At 43.9% G+C, this 11,033-nt stretch overlaps 1 protein-coding gene across 3 annotated transcripts in view; it reads right to left on the reverse strand.

Annotated features, from left to right (window-relative positions):
* FAM110B (family with sequence similarity 110 member B) overlaps nucleotides 1-10,822 on the reverse strand; it is a 188,907-nt gene extending 178,085 nt beyond the window's left edge. For 2 of the 3 annotated variants that reach the window (XM_039868898.1, XM_039868903.1), the window contains exon 1: nucleotides 10,694-10,821. The gene's annotated coding sequence lies outside the window, so the exon portion shown is untranslated. Of the gene's footprint in view, nucleotides 1-10,693 lie in introns of all 3 variants that reach the window. The other variant, XM_039868890.1, reaches the window with a different exon arrangement.
* Nucleotides 10,823-11,033: the final 211 nt, after the last annotated feature.

The following is an 11,033-nucleotide window of genomic DNA, read 5'->3' on the forward strand; positions in this document are numbered from 1 at the left end:
TGGAACTGGTACCAGTGGATAGGGACACCATTAGTCACTGTGTCAGCTGACCAAATTCTGAGGACTAGTTTTAAAAAACAGTTTGCTTAAGCATGGCATCCATATCCTAACGGTGCAACACGTTAGGTGAGAAGTTTTAGTTCTTCATACCCTTGGCCCTAGCCAGTTTCATCTTAAGTCAGGTTTCTAGATAAAACTCTCCCCTGGGGTTTAATAAAGATCCACAAGTCAGCCTATTAGAACCTGCCAAGGCCACATCGTCTGGTGACGAGGCCTTATCCACTGTCATGGTCTCCTGGGTCTTGTATCAAGCTTCTGCCTGTGGTTGATTATAGTCTCAAACCAACTCTTGACCAAAACAGGAGTTAAAAAAGGAGTCTTAGGAAAGACCAGAGCAATCTAAACAAGTAAATTTAAAAGGCAACTCTTGGAGAAATTAGTAATTGTAGTTGAATGCATCTAATTAGTTCTTTACCTCTTGAAGCTGAATGTCGCAGAAGACAAGATAAAAGTGCATATAAGCATCAACTACTTTAACGAGAAGAACGAGGGCACCATCACGCGAATACAGAGAACATCGGTAAGGTGCTGAGAACAGTGCCAGCAACATAGTAAGCGTCACGTGAGTCTGATTCAATATCATTATCATAAGTATTAAGACTGACTGCAGATGCTAATGGAAGAAAAATCAGAGGTGCGGAGAATCGAAGTGTTTTTCAAAAACGATACATCACTCAGTTCCTTCCAATATTCACTGTGATAGGTGATGAATGGTACTTACCATCGAATCAAATAATTATTTTCTGCTGAAACCAGAAAATGTAAGTTTTCAAGTTTCCAAACATTTCCCTACCTGACTGAAATCTGAAGATGAAGTAAGAGTGAAAACTATATATCAGACATAACTGTACAAAGCAACGTCTATCACTTTAAACTTGAACGTAAATTGTGCTGAGAGATACCATAAAGTGTCGGCTTAGGCCGTGCTCATGGCCGACAGGGCCAGCTCCACCTGTGCTATGCAAAGACACAGGGGCGAGGAAACACCACTGGTTTCTTTGCATAGGGAGCACGGCCATGAAGAGACGGAGACACTGAGGAACTCTCTGTCTCACTCACGAGACTCACGAAGCCAAGCACGCCTCAAAAAACACAGCACGCAGTTGCCCCCACGAGTGCTGGTCAGAAAGGTCAAGGTGCAAGGTTGCCAGCACTTCTGAGAAAGCCTTCATGAAGGCGGGGGCTGAGAGACCAGTAGCTGGTCTTCACGCTCTGGAAATCAGATCGTTTAAACGGGCTTGGAAAACAGGACTTTTACAAAACGTTTTCAAGGCAGGCTACCGAGCTCCTGAAACACTTTGATTTTACTACAAGTGTAAAGTGTAAAGAGGTACTTAATTTTATGCATCGAGTTGACTGGGCCATGGAGGTGTTCAGATATCTGGTTAAACATTTTTCTGGGTGCGTCTGTGAGGACGTTTCTGGACGACATTAACACTTGAATTGGTAGAGCAAGTGAAGCAGATTGCCCCCAAACGTGGGTGGGCCCCATCTAGCCTGTCGAGGGCCTGCACAGAAGAAAAAGGTGGAAGAAGGGAGAATTTGGCCTCTGCCTGATCAGTCTTCTATCCTCAGACTGGACCTGACACCATCAGTTCTCCTGAGCCCTCAGCTTGCAGAAAACTGCCTGTGGGTCTTCTTGGCCTCCATAATCTCATGAGCCAATTCCTTATAATAAATCTCCTTTATGTAGAGATAGAGATGAGATAGGGATACAGGATAGAGAGGGAGAAAGGGAGAGAGAAGAGATGAGAGAGAGAGGAGGGGAGGGGAGGGAGAGATTGAGCTCTTAGTGGTTCTGCATCTCTGGAGAACCCTGACCAATCATGGTATATGTGAATAAATACCATCTTATAATATAAAAAATCCAAATTAAAATGAAGACATTAAAGCACTTCAGACATAAAATGTATAAAGACATCTGACAACGTCTTGGCGTGCTGAATTACAAGGCCTTGCCATGTGGTATCTTTATCATGAACTCACAGCGCCTCAATGCCTTTTGGGAAAGGTCCAAAGAACGGACAGAGCTTTTCAACAGCTGAATGCTTCACACTGAAATTACTCTTGAAGAGGCATGTGGAAATAGCGATGGGGGATTAACAACTAAAGCAGTTTAGGCCTGTGCTAGTGAATTGTGAAAGGAAAAATACCTGTAGGAGAAATCAGATAAGCAAATCAGGCCACAGGAACTGGAACAAGCTGCTCCGGGGAGCGGGCAGAGCCGCTTCACACTGGGAAAACATGGGCACTGCAAAGCTCATAGTGAACACTAGGCCTTCACACACACATGCACATACACACACATACTCACACACACACTACATGGTATGTGTGAGGCACACATCACTTCTAAGGAAATTTCACTTACAGCCAATTCCAAACAATCCAGGCAGGCCACGATCTCCTTTGGCACTACCTAAAAGAATACTTCAACTTCCCATAAAATATAGACTTGTATAACTAATACTCTTCCCCTGTAAAAACTATAAATATAAATTTACTAATAAGATTTAGAAACAATAAAATATACATTAAATTAAAGAACTAAGTTACTGGACAGTCAGTCTATCCTTTTAAAAACGGTGGCCACTTTGGCCAAAACATTATACAAAGTTTTATGGTCACAACCTGATTCATGCTGCAAGTTACAACAAAGCCTACAGGAGCTATGAAGAGCACCCATGACTAGTCATATTCAAAACCAACAGAATGATTTCTCTTCTTCTCTCATGGTCACTAAACAAGAACAAAATTTATTGGGAAGGAACACATCTGATTTCTAAAAATCACAACATTCCAATTACTGATCATTTGAACGAGCACAGGCCATGGATAGATTCAAAGGATTTTAAAAATCCCCAACTCACAGCCGAGTGCACAATGAACCTCTCAATTCACCTTGTTCTAATTATGGAGCCAAAACACAGACGTGCTGTCAGGGTTCACAACTCTCTCTGACCACGAGTGGAAATGGTGGCCTATGGTGGCCGGGGAAAAAAAGACGACGAATAGTTTGCGTGTGTGTGAACAGATGTGCGCAGGACTTGAAAATGGCTTTACACTTTATTCGCTAACCTGCATGCAAAAACTGTCGTCGACAAGTACTGTGAAAGATTAAAAGCCTGAAGAATCTATAAATATTCTTAATTCTAAAATGGGATGACTTCTTTTCAAAAAATACAAATAGCATCAAAAATCAATAAACCAACACTAGTCATTATAACAAGATGTGGTACTGTAAGTAATACAATGTCACCTGGAAACCAGAGGCATAACCCACAGTCCGGAATGCTGACTGAGCCCGTCTGACAGGCTGCCGGCCATGGCCCCAATTTCAGGGCCAGCTTCCGGTGTGGCCAGAGCAGTCACAGTGGGTGTACTTCCCTACCATGTTTACGGTTGTTTTTATAAGAGTTAGGTGCTTGTAAGCTGGCATCTCGGGAATCAGGTAGGCCTCGGGTGACATTTAGATGGAAGATGAAGCAAGTGACCCCTCTGAAATGCCAGGGCAAAAGGACAAGCATATCCAACCATTCTAAGAAACCCAAGTTTCCAAATATAAACTCTCCCTTTCCTCTGACCACCCCCCACCTCCATCCCCATCAAGGACTGCTCAGAGGAGCCTGCTCTCTGGACCTCAGGTATAGGTACCACAGCTGGAAAGCCAGTCATCTCACAGTACAGAAAACCTGCTTGAGAGCAGGCCTTTTTGCTGTGCCTTCACGGCCCCACCGACAAGAATCTCATAATCAGGAGCGTAACCCTCACACTCCCTTCAGTAAATACATATCGAGCCCCGTGATGGGGCCCACACTGTTCTAGGGGCTGTGAATACAGCAGCTTACATGATAGAGTCCCTTTCCACTTGGAGAAAATTACACAATTTCAGTAAGAAATAAAGGTTGTGTATAAAATAAAACAAGACAATGGGAAAGAGTGGCTGGAGAAGGGGCTACCTTAGCTTCAGTGGTCAGGGTGAGTCTCTGAAAAAGTGACTTTCATCCTGTGACAAGAATGATGAGAATATGTTAAGACAGATGGAACGACACAGAAAATCCACCGGACAGTAACACTTAACAGCAACCGACCTCGATGGAACGCTTGCCATTTTGTAAGCATCATCTTACTTACCTCTCACAACGATCCTATAGAGTGGGTACTGCAGTTATCCCCATTTTACAGGTCAGGAAACTGAGGTTCCAGAAGCCTCGATAACTTGCTCAACTTCACACAGAGCCAACCTTCGCACCCAGAGAGACTCAACCAGAATACCCTCTCAGGCTCTTCATAAGCGACTTACTTGTTTGCTGGCCTACAGCTAAGTGTTTGGCCTGGAATCCCTGTGTCTGTGACCAAGCCCTCACCCTGCCCTTGTCCCAGTGGTGCAACAGAAGGAAAACAAAGCTCGTAACTCCCGAAGGATCTGCCACCCATTCCGCTGTGCACAGAGTGTCTGTGACTCCCCTTGAACCTGACGAATCTGGGCCTTCGCAGTTTCCTTGACCTATGATATCGACAGACTGTAGTGTGTCTGCCTTGGAGGCAAAGAATCTGTAAATGCCTTCTCTACATGTTTCTAAAGTATTAGAAAGACTGCTTAATCGGATCAGTCCTGAGGGAGGTGATTCCACTGCACGTGACCTTTGGGTCCTTCCAAATACAGTAGTCCCCCCTCAGCCATGGTTTCGCTTCCCGCGGTTGGTTACGCACAGTCTACCGCTGTCTCAAAACAGTAAATGTAAAATTCCAAAATTAAACAAGTCATGTTTTAAATCGCATGCTGTTCTAGTGGCCTGATGAAAACTCACGCAGTCCTACTCCATCCCTCCCTGGACGTGAATCACCCGTCTGGCCAGTGTCTCCACACTGTATATTAGACACTTAGCAGCCATGTTGAGGTACCCATTGGGGGTCTTGGAACATGTCGCCAGCCCACCAGCCACGAACCACGGTAACAGGGTTCGCTTTTATCATTCAGATACAAATAGAAATAAAATGCAAATCAGCAAGCTCGCTCAACTCGATCTCCACAATATACCATATTTCACCGAATGTAAGACAGATCATTTTTGCCATTTTAATACCTGAAATCAGGATCCACATTACAATGTGTGTGTCATAGCTTTTCTGGTAGTATGTGCTCTTTCTTAGTAGTATAAACAATAAAAATGCACCTTAAGATCAATTGGAGAAATTAGGAGAAAATAGAGTTTGAAGAGAAACAGAATCCCTCAAACGTTGGGTTCCCTCCAACTCCTCTGCTTTCCTTCGAGCCCAACGAGCACTGCTCGACACAACAGCTTCCTAACTGGCTCCCCACCTCCAGTCTTTCCCAATAATCCATCCGCCACAAGGCAGGCAGAGCGAGCTTCCAGATCTGCAAATGAAGAGCCTGGTCTTCCTTGTGTCACACCCTCCAGCAGCTCCCACTACACTTAAAATAAACAGAGACGCCCCCCATGGCCCACAAGGCCCGCTGAACTAGTTCCTCTGTGGCTGTTTCCTGCTCCTCACAGGGGCAGGTGTCACCTTCTTCGGGGACTTTGCACAAGCTAGCTATCCTCTCTGCCCAGAGAATTTCCAGAGGTTGCCTCCTTTTTTCACTAAGTCTCAGCTTAAACATCTGCCCTTAGGCCACCAGGCTTGGTTCAGAATGCCACCTTCATTCGAACTGCACGTATCACTACTTTAATTAGCTTTTCATTCATTTATTTATTTACTTATTTATTTTACTATCTTTTTCCCCTCGCTTTCTGCTTTAGAGCCTCTAAGAGGCAGGGATCCTCTCTTTCCTGGCCACTGCTTATCTCCCTACCTGGCACATAATGAATCCTCTATATCTGTTTAATATATAAGAATCGTAATAAAATTACAAAACTACATTCTTTCACATAATTTCTTTCTTTTCATTCAGTTCCAGTTGATGGGACAAAAAGTTGCTGGTAAGAAAGATTATTTTGAAGCCTATATGTGATTCCTCCTGAAAAAGACAAAAAGATGATACAAATTTCTAATGGAGTTATGAGGAAAAAATGTTTTACATTACAGCATAACCACTCAACGATTTCCCATATGCTTCTGAATTGTATTTTTAAAAGCTTTATCTGGAACTGAACGATTTCAAAACTCATTGATCTCACTCTGACATACACAACACACCACAATATTCTTATTTTTCTTCTAGAAACCTGTCTGCTAAATGACATATTTCTTTCTCTTGCTTAGGGGTCACCTTTGAACCTCTCTCTGAAGTGTTTACAATTTTTAAATCCCAGCTTTAGTGCTAGTTCCAGTTTAAAATGGTTGAGTCATCCACATGTTCACTATTTCTGTCAACAAACATACTAAAAAAAAAAAAAAGAAGTAATTTGCTTCATCTACTCAAGTTTCCTAAAAGCAAAACAAAACAAAAAAACGAGGTCCATGTCTTGGAATGCTGTGTTCGTATGTGAGTCTCCCCTTGTTAAGAGTAGGCAGACAGATAGATATGAGCAGGAAGGAGAGAAACCCGCAGGGGCATGGATGTGGTCACCGCTATGATCCTCAAAACTGCAAAACGGTAAAAACGTAAAAATCACATGCAGTCCCTTCTTACAAGTAGGAGAAAACCTAAGGCATCAAAACGGCAATATGCACGACTTATTAATGTTGTACCACAAAAGATCATCCAGAAACAAACCCAGGTTTAAAAACAAGATAAAAATGTTATTCCACAACAGTACTGAAGCCTTACTGATATTTTAATTTTATTTGTTAATTGTTTGGATGACGACATCCAAGAAGAACAAAAAACTAAATTTCTTACTGGTACTCTCCAAAATCTTCTACACAAATTATCCTATAACTTCTTTCAAAGTTCAGAATCAATGCTAGCTACATTTGATAAATATTTTGGGCATAATTTGTGTTCTCTTCTGAACAATTTTCAAATATTACATTTTAATATTTCTAATGTTTTTGATACAAAAAAATCACCATTTAAAAAATAAATTAGGTTCTGACTAAAGCGTAAAAAAACAACGTATATATAGAATGGAGATCTGAGCCAACATTTCATTAATCGTCATAATCTCATCTGATGTATGTGATTAAAATAAACTTCCTTCAACCCCAGGGTATAGTTAACATGTGGGTATAGCGGAGTGAGGACTTTCACCAGATCACCTGAGCAACAAGGCCAAAAACTGTCCCAGCATTCTTAGTTTATAATCTAAACCATTTGCATTGGCCTTTACATAGTTCAGAGAAGTTAAACCTGCCATCCTTCTCAATCATCCCCAAATAAGCAATCTTCAACAAGGTACTGTGAAATCTTAGGAGGTTTCCTCAAAAAATTAAAAACAGCTTCATTTCTCCTGTTTTGGACTCTTTAATGACCAAATGTTACCCAGGAAATTCAAAGCACGTCGCAGAGTTATGAAGATTTGTTGGTATCCAACCCCAAAGAATGCAGCAAACTCCTGAATGCTCAAAACCTAGGGTATGCCACATGGCGTGGCAGAAAGAGCCATGAGCTCCAGAGGCACACACACCTGGGTTGAAACTGCAGCTCTGCTACTTATTAGCTCATGACTCAGCCAAATCTCTTCACCTCACCTGCAGAAAGGAGAAAACAGCAACCATCCTGTGGTGGAGGAATAATGTCAACTGCCTAGGACTGGACCAGTCCCAGAGCCGGCCCACAGTGGTAACTGATCACAATCCAAAAAACCTTTGTTCTGGGCGTACTTCTTTCCTTTCTACCCTTGGTGCTATACTAAATCGAACGAATGAACTGTTCTTGGATGAGTCATGGCTTTGCAGAGCTTCAGAGTCTTCATCCTGAATATCAATTCTCATTGCATCAAACTGGCACTCAGAAAAATGGCAAAAATCAGAATAAATGATAATTCGCCCTAGGAAGTTATTTTCTTAAAGTCACAACGCAAGTAGGTTTCTTATCATTTGTTTTTCTCTTAGAAGTATTGAATAAAACGTCCAGGTTAGCTGGTGATCCTCTAGGCTCAGAATGGTCACTCTTACTCTATTACAGGAAAATAAGAGTATGGGGTACGATTGACCAAATAATGTTTGTCTTAACACCTGGAATACTATGGTTTTCAGAAAGAAAAATCTGCCAAGTAAATCGTCTTAAAAGTTGAAAGACAAAGGTCAAACTTTTTAAAAAGTCTATTTATTCCTAAGAAGACGATTAGATGCTGTCTGTGGGATGAGAGTATATTTTGGGGAGAAAGGCAAGCGATTTGGGATTGCTAAATTAATCCCTCCAATTCTTGAGCACACATGTGCCTCTTCCACCAGCATTATCCACAGCGCCATCTACTGCCACACTGTGCCTACAGCAGCTGTGCTTCAGCAGAGCCAGAATTAACACCATGCCTTTGCTTAGTTAATTAAACTGTTCAGCAATAAAAAGATACCACTTCAAAGTTAGAAGGGGGGTTGAAATACCTCAAAATAAAAAGCAAACTGACAATCTTTTAAAACAGCTAAGTTGCAAACAAAATCTTTTGTTTACTGACTCATGGCAAGTAAGTAGTTTTAATTTTTCTTACGTAGTTAGGCTATAAATCCTGCTCTAAAGATTTTAAAATAGTAGTAAGAATTACATGCTCTGATTGATGTACATATAGTACATACATTTATCTTTTATAACCTTTAACACAATGGGAAATACCTAACTGCTGTGCCAACAGGGTTCTTTCAACTAGGAATTGGATATACTATTCTGAACCTAGAGAAAAAGGGAGTTCTGAGATGGGGGTTCAGAATGGAGGTTTCCCCTAAAGTCTAAGCTTCTCCTTAGACAATTAGGCCCATAAAGATAATTAAGTCTCCTTATTTTGAAATGTACCTAGATATGACTGGGTTCAGGTCTGTGTTCTGGCCCTTACAGAACTGCTACATAAGATTTACTAAATCAATTCTTACCATGCATAAAATGCACAGAACAGCTTGTCAGTCATAAGGAAAACAACAATCCAACCTCAGTTCTGATCTAAAATTAAACCATAGGCTTAAAATAGACCATGATTTAAAAGATCTGGGATTTAAAAAACCAAAACAACCATTTTCGAAACAGAAAAATAACATGGATAATAAAAATTTAAAACTTAAAAATAAAACTAGCTGATACTTATCAAGAACTGTGTTCTGGGCACCGCTCTAAGCCCTGTACAGATTATCAGGTTGACAAAGCACAGCCACCCCCTGTTCAATTAACGATTTTACTGTCCTATGAACTATAGTAACACCACGGTTAAATAACATAGGGTAAATCAATGGGATGTTACCGACAAAGAATTCTGGCTTACCATTAACTCGCCCTTATGTTAAAATAACCATGCTTAATAAACAGCTCATTAGAAGACCAAGAGTTATGATGTCAACAGAATAAGCACAAGTTAATACAAGTATTTTCCATGGAATGACTGTAAGTGTAAACCGGGGCAGGGAAGGGGAGATGATAAATAAACATCTTAAATGCCTACATAAAAAAATATATATACATACATATATATATTATATATATATATACACACACTATATATATATATAAAGCAAAAAATTCTTAGTCTACCTACTATCATATTCCCTTTCTCAAAAACAGACCAAATTTCAGTGCTTACAACGCCAGCCATGTAATGTTGTCACAGATGTGTGCCAGATTTTGCACAGGACATGGCTGGGAGGAAAATCCCCGAGTTTGCCTTATCTTAGGCAGGAAAGAAAGCCCGCTCATTCTGGTGGCTAGGTAGGTCTGAATAACAACTTGAAAGGGTTAAAACGCCGGGCACCAGGTGTTTTCCTTCCACTTTCCAGAGTAATTTAAGTACACAGCGAAGTTATCTCTGCTTCCCTCCTCACAATCCCCCAGAGAGAGAGAGAGAGAGAACTGTCACTGCCGTTCGCACCCTGTTCTGACAACAACCGAGGGCACTAGGCTGGGCAGCGGGCAGCAGGGCTTCCCATAGCCTGCGCGCGTTTTGTTGCCAAGTTATGAGCTCCGCTGGGTGATGAGGGCACGAGCGAGCCAAGGATAATTTAATTCTATTCCAAAGCTGTATGCTTTCAAAGAAAGTAGTAGACAATTGAGACCATGGCTGGAGACAGTGGAGGTAACCTAAAACAAACTTGCAGAGCCTCTGAATCTGCATTATTGCAACAACTCCCAGCCAGCGATCAGGAGATACTGATAATTCCAGAGTATTAAGCACCCGAAATGAGAGACCTCGCAAGGAGACGTGGCTGAGTAGAGTCCCCGTCCCTCGCCAACCCCACTCCTGCTGCAGCAGCCGGCGGGGACGCCTTCGGAGACCCCCGCTCCGCGGCGCGGCCAGCTCGTCCCGGCCGGGTTCCTGGCGCCCCTGCCCGGCCTCCCCTCCGAGCCCGGGACGCGCAGCGGAGCGTGCACGGAGGGCAGCGGCGTCGCGCCTCCCCTCGCGGCCCAGAAAGCCCGCCGTGGTCCGTCTGGGCCAGCGCGACCCCAAGGCCGGTTTGGACGGAGACCCAGGCCGGGCGGGTGGCTGCGGGGGTGGACTCGACTCCTCTCCGGCTGCGCGCGGCGTCGGCATTGTCCGCAGTGGGGGCGCCGCGCGGCCCCCGGCACCGGCCCCGGGCCCAGCCTTACCTCGGCCGCGCTCCCCGGACCGGGCGGTGCAGCCCAAGCCGGGCGCCAGGCTCCAGGGGACAGCGAGGAGGGAGAGTCGGGGCCCGTAAGAAACGGGGTCCCGGCCGCTGGCGCCGCTGGAGGGCCGAGCACGGGCCGCAGGGGCCACCGAGTCCTCGCCGCCGGCTCCGACGGGCCACGGGCAGAGGGCGGACGGGGTCGACCGAGCGGGCCCAGGACGCGCGGCCGCGGACGGCCCCGGCTGGCGGCGGCCGCGATGGTTCGGTCTACACCGAGTGGGAGGGCTCAGGCAGGCTTCGCCGGAGAGCGAGGGAGGGAACTTGGAGCGAGTTGCCGTGGC

The sequence above is a fragment of the Pteropus medius genome, unplaced genomic scaffold (assembly GCF_902729225.1).
Source record: "Pteropus medius unplaced genomic scaffold, Ma_sr-lr_union100, whole genome shotgun sequence".
Classification (NCBI taxonomy): Eukaryota; Metazoa; Chordata; class Mammalia; order Chiroptera; family Pteropodidae; genus Pteropus; species Pteropus medius.